A 6,645-nucleotide genomic window follows, 5' to 3' on the forward strand; every position below is an offset into this window, starting at 1 on the left:
ACTGAAAGCAGTCGCTAACGTCGATATCGCCTATTAGCAAGGCAGGCGTAGCGATGGAAATATTCCCGCTATCGCCAAAAACCAACGCCTGCTCAGACCAGTTCTTAGCCATGTTATCCAATGGGAGGTGGATAACATGGCTAAGAGCATTTCGCCGCTAATGCATGAATATCGCTGTATTCTCAGCGATATTCACGCATTTTTCCGCTATTTAGCACAATGGAGAAAAACGTTGCTAATAGCATGTTTTCTCCGCTAACATATCCAGCGATAGGCAGCGATAAAAAATCGTCGCTAAGCCTATTTAGCGATAATTATCGCTACTTGTTGGTAATATGCCCCACAGTGCGTAAAAATACAATACTATCACTGTTTAAGCTACAAATAAATGTAACACACTTTTTACACAGGGTGACTAAATGACATAAATAGACATGCACTTACAGGCTAATCACAACAATCCTCACTTCACTCCACTTTACACCACCAGAGATGCAGCACTGCAGGGCCAATTAATAATGCCTTGCCAGATCCATGTTTTGTTACAATAAGCCATGTATCATGAAGATGGAAATCAGCCCACCCAGTCACCACCTCAAAGAGTACAGCAACACTAATTAAGAGCTAGGGTCTACTTAGTATGGACTGAACCTCTAAACATGAGTCAGTCTAAGATTCTGAGGACATACAGGCTCCAAATGGGTGCCATAAAAACAGATTTGTAAAGTTAGGGGATAAGCTGCAGGTCACATATGTATCTGCCCTGATATTCCCACAACTGAAAATGGTAGCAATTCTGCAATTTTTTCCAACAGGCACCAAACATTGGAAAGTAGAATTGGTGCATGATTTTTCCCAGCCAGCCTTTAGCAAAATAGTCAACCAGCTGAAGGATACCTTTGAAAGCAGCTTATGTATGGAATTCCCCATAGGCAACCCCAGATCAGGAATCCTAATGTCATAGGGTCAATTGACTGCACTTATATTTTGCTGGTGACCCCACATAGATGGGAACAAGTGTACCGCAATCATAATGCAGTGCACATATAGTATGCAACTGGTGTGTGATACAGACCTGTATATACTGCTGTTCTGAGTATCCAAAGTCAAACCACAATACAATGATCCTGCGGCACAGCAGCATTCGTCATACTATAGTGACACACCACCCTCACTGAACTTGGTTGGTTGCTTGCTGAGTAGAAGACGAACCAACAATTTATCATCAATATTATTATGCAGTATGGTTGTTGTATTTCAAACTCAATACATGTAAGCAGTACTACTAGAAAGTAGGGAGCCCCCATGACAGCACTTAAATGGATCAATGTGAAAATATGTAACAAATTACATCGGTCACTCTTCACATTGGTGATGATTCTCAATGTTTTCACAGCTGCAAGTACCTATACTGGAACATGTGTGGTGCAGTAGATGCACACCGGTCCACACTTATCCAACAGCAATACTCACACTCATATTCCTCCACTGTAGGCATACAATTGAACATGCCTCTGAGGGAGGTTGTAAGAAACGGGGTAACTTACAGAGGGGGATGAAACCCAACTCAAGCAGCAACAACAATCCATGTCAGCAGTGGTGGCTACCACGAACAAAAAGTTGTGGGGCTGGTGGAGGGAGCACGGAAGAGGGAGTGAGGGAGGAGAAGCACTGGGGTAATAATATTTACAAACAAAAAAGAAGACTTACCTGAAGCTGCTGGCTGCCTCCCGCATCGTGCCTCAGTGTTCTTCTTCCTAGTCCTAGCAGACACTGGGAAAGCATCACTGACTGCCTGTGCAATTCCCGCCCCGCTCTCATTCTATGAGAGCAGTGCAGGGATTGGCCTGAGCGGGATGGTTTGACACTCTGCTCAGCCACAGGGAGTCTGTGCTGTTTTGCCAACCTGGCCTAAGACCGCAGTCCAAACACACATGCAAACTTAGAAGAGCACAAACCAGTCCTCCTCCCCTCCCATGGCCCCACCTCGCTCTACACACTCTGGGTCAGCCAGCAGGTGGAAAATAATACTACAGAATATACTTTTTCTTTTCACCTGTTGGATCTGAGCAAGTTTGGCGATGCTTCTCCACCAGGGTGACGTCACAAGCAAACTTTAAATTAACTTGTGCTCAACTCTCTGGTAGCTTGGCAGAGACAGCTAGGCTTAAGTTAGAGGCAATGTGAAAGTATTTATGCAGTATTTCAAACAGTAATAAAGTGAAACACAACACGAGAAAAATCCCACACCAATACAGAAAAATAGAGTAATTTTTAATAAGTAATTTAAGACCAAAGGGACAAACATCCAATTAGAAGAACCAGAGATATGCAATTGTAAAGATTTAAGTGAAAATAATGCCAAAAAGAACAAAGCTCCAACCGTGGTTATCCTGTCACGCTAGACTGAAACAGAGTGACAAGTTCAGGCCGACTGCGATGGATCAAGGGTCGGGTCAGGGACCCAGTTAGCTCTGCTGAACAAAGAACCTTAAATCAGGGGCGTAACAAAGGCCCCCGCAGCCCCCGCGGTGCGGGTGGGCCCCATAACTCCAGGGGCCCCCTAAGCACACTGTACACTACACTTACACTCACAGATGCGGTGCCGCCCGGAGCTTGGGACTTGCAGCAGTCTGCTGGAAGGCACACCCAACTGCATTATTGCGCTTTCCAATCCCCGCAGTGCTGCCTCTATCAGCCTGACGTCATTGCTGGGGACGTCATATCCTGCTTTTGGAGCGCGGCCCGCGTGGGGAGTTTGTTTTGGCACCTGTAGGGCGGCTGGTTAGTAGGAGGCAGTGCTGCGGAGAAGCGCTGCAAGCCTGCAAATAATTGCCACCCCCTGCTATAAGCTGTTATTACCTGCTCTTCCCTGTGTCATTTCCTATATAACCGCAATTAGGAGCTGAGAGAATGCAATCTGTCACAGGACGTCGCCGCAGGAGTCTGGACAGCTGAGCGGCCTGGATGACTATCACTGGAGGCGGACTGGGGCCAGGCGGCAAACTGAATTTGCTATGGCCTGCGGTGACTCAAGGCCTCAGTCTGTCTGCAACCAGCCTTGCAGACCACGGTTGCTGCCCTCCATTATGGAGCACCGAAAGCGGAAGGCAAGAATTGGAAAAAAGGGTAAATGACCGTTATGGGAGTCCGGCAACCAACCTGCTGCCGAAAAGTGTCCAGGGTCTCGTCAGCAGGCACTTGACCCATGACGGTATGAGAACTTTTTCATTGATATTGTGAAAGCACATAATGAGATGTGCTAACATCGAGCTTTGCGAGGGAAAGGTTGGTGTTTTTCCCGAATATAAGTGCCGTACAGTGACTGTTCCCTAAATTAATTTAAAGCAAGATCTGTTTTATATTTAATTAGCTCCTCTGCTTCTCCATTCACAATCCTGAAGCACTGTAGCACTAAAAATAGTAACATGCATTAGTGTCGATGAGCAACATAATTTGAAAAGTCATTGTTGGTAAATACACACGCAAAAACTATTTAAAACAGTGCACGCTATATTTTATTGCATTGTATGTAAATGGACCTGTGTTACAATCAGGGCCTTATCCCATACACTGAAGGCACATATCTGTTTTCAGCTATTTAATGGACATATTGTGACAGGTGATAAACTCTGTGATCTTTCTCATCTGCAAAGACATTTACACCCTTTAAATAAGTTATTGCTTTTCTACTGATCAACATTTCTATATTGTGGTGATTGATGTGATTTATGGCAGCGACTCTGAACTGCCCCTCTGTAAATGTATTGTATGTAAATGTATTTGAGCTTGTAAAGCGCACTGCTACCCGTCCGTAGGTTTCCTGGCGCTGTATGACTCTGGGGAACCCGTCCTGGCTTTCCCTGTGGGATGGTCCCTGCTGGGAGTCCCCAAGGTGGAGCCAGGCATCCCCGGAATTGATGGGGCCGTTGTGGAGATTAGGCAAGCTAATGCCCAGAGTTGCTGAGTGGAAGCCCTGATTAGAGTAAGCACCCAAGCGAGAATTATCGAGTCCGCTGACTCAAGTCCACGACCCTGCCGCGTCGGGAATTGAACCCTGGTCCCGGGCCGACTTCTGCCGCCTCTAACCAGTGAGCATACTGACTTTGAGTATGACTGGCATCGCTGTACCTACTGTCCACAGTGCACGCACAACACAGATCATCTGAAGATGTGAACCTGAACACCCCTTTTCTTGCCTGTGTCAAACTTTAACCAGTTCTCTTTTGGTCTGTCTGCATCTGCCATATGTTTGGATGCTCTCATAAGGGGACATACCGTTTTACACACAACAGTGCCCTGGCTGGCTGTAATCTACATATGCCCCAGCCTCACTCTCCTGAGCCTGGCCTGATGCAGGTGTCTGTGGTCACTGTCCGATCAGGTTAAAAGGGCAGTAGGTTAGTTCCCTTCCATTTCTGGTGCTTTGCAGCTGTTTTAGGATCTCCTTAGAGTTTCACATTGCTCAAATGGGTGTAATTTCTGATATTTTTGTTTCCCTCTTCTACATTGCTGGATTTTGCTCGGTAGAAAGTGTCACACATAGTCCTTGAAATGTCACTCATAATTATACTGAAATTCTGCAAATGTCACTCATAGCAATCTAAAACCTTGGCAGCTATGAGACAGGGTCCATCTGAACTCTGGGATATAGTGTTAAAGTTAACTCCTCGCTCAATGCTTGCTCATATATTACAAGGTGCATGCACCAGGAGCCCCAGTAACAAAAATGATGTTTCCGAAATCTTTTGATATCGATTCCGCGCAAGAAGCTCCAAGCTACCCCTAAGCCCCCTGTGTGCCACTCACAGCAGAAAACCTATTTAGCCAAATGTACTTAGTATAACACTGCACCTGGCGGCTAGTTCTAGGTCTTGTAGCGCGAGGAAATATGTCACTTAAATACCACACCATATGAATTTAGGGAAGATCTGCATGCTGAGCCTGCGCACAGCGCAGATGTGTGGTCTTCAGCCTCAGGCTGGGGCATCAGGTGGGCAGGGGTCAGGGCTGGGCTGACTGAAATGTCGTGCGAAATCAGTGTAAACTATATGTGCGGACTGGAAATGCATGGACCCACGACTACAGGGCCAAAAATGTTACCTGCCAGGAAATCACAGAAACAGGGTGTAATGGTCGCTCTTAGGGTGACTGTGCTGGAAAAGTACCGACCCCGGTGTACTGTCCTGTAGAAGCCTGACCATCTCACAGACCCGGCTTCTGACTTCTCTCGTGGCGGCGGTGCGCACGCCACCGTCCTCAGCTCCACAGGCATGAGACACTGACGTCACGGTCTGTTGATAGGCTGAGCACTGCGCGGAGCTCGTGCAGAGACAGAGCGGGCGCTGTGAACCGCACAGAGCGGAAGCATAAGGAGCCGGCTGCACGGACAACTCGCCCGCACCAGTGAGTGATGGTGAGAGGTTCCGAGGGTCCCACTCCTGGGAACGCTTATTCCTTGCTCCGGGAGGAGCAAGATTAGTCTCAACCTGCACTTACCTCAAAATGCATAAGGACACTTTAACCTGCACCAAGTGCACTAACCCCTACCGGCATCAGGCATACTAACTACAACTTGCACAGAGAGAAATCACATCACCTGAATTACGCACATTTACACTGCAGATGTGAGGGGGCTTTTGCCTGCATCTATGACTCTTACACATACAGCAGGAATTCTGGATGGAGGAATTGGTCTCATCTTGCATCTTGGGGCACTTACGGCACTAGGCATATTTATTGTAATTCAACTTTTAACTGTTCCTGGGGCTTTGGCATTCACTATTTACGCCCCTCACACTAGGACAGTTACAACATAGGAGCTAGTACGACAGCGCCAGGGGTACTTATTGGCCCTATGTACGCCTAACTGCATCCCCTTGAACATATGCCCTGACCCCACCTCACCTTGGGGGTTAAATATAGTACTGTAGCACTTGAAGATCCTGTACGGAGCACTTGCTTTGCTCTGCACCAGGGACATTTACGTCAACATGAAGCCCCGTCATTTGATGTCCCCAGGGCCAATATTGTGTCAGAGCAGTTGCAGAACCTAGTGTTGGGTGATTAACTTGCCCTGCTCCTAGGGCATTTACATCATCTTACAGGCTGCAGCCCCTCTGGGATAAATACAGTATTGGAGTGCTTGCACAAGGTGCACGTAAAGAAACACCCACCTTACACACCCGGGGACAGTGACAGCGTCTGAGCACTCGTGGAACTTTACGCATTCTGCAGCTCCTTCGCCTCATGGGACTTGGGGCAGACATAATGCCGGGTCACTTATTACAGTCGGCACTTCTCACTCCCCTGGACATCTCACGGTCTGGTGCCGGGGGTCGGGGGGGTTTACAGTGTCAGCATTTATGGGAATCTACTCCTGGTACATGTGCGGGCGGATGCACTTTGTTGAAACACAGTGTGGGCAAATATGGTGTCTGGGTGCTTTGGTGCCACTGAAGGGTGGAGAGTATAAAGTAGTAGCCTTCGCGGGGTGCAGATGCAGCAATTAAAGCAAACTACACTGCAAGAACCAGAGGGGCTTACAGTTCCACAATTTAACACAAAGGCAAACTGCTTTATTGCCAATTTTGCAGCAACAGTCTTCTGCCTCAGTCATTTTGAGCAGCTGCACTTCCTCTATGT

The 6,645-nt window shown here is 47.4% G+C and overlaps 1 pseudogene; it reads right to left on the reverse strand.

Moving 5' to 3' along the window:
* Positions 1-4,636: 4,636 nt before the first annotated feature.
* LOC144774642 (U11 spliceosomal RNA) lies at positions 4,637-4,825 on the reverse strand (annotated as a pseudogene).
* Positions 4,826-6,645: the final 1,820 nt, after the last annotated feature.

This window comes from Lissotriton helveticus, chromosome 8, assembly GCF_964261635.1.
Source record: "Lissotriton helveticus chromosome 8, aLisHel1.1, whole genome shotgun sequence".
Classification (NCBI taxonomy): Eukaryota; Metazoa; Chordata; class Amphibia; order Caudata; family Salamandridae; genus Lissotriton; species Lissotriton helveticus.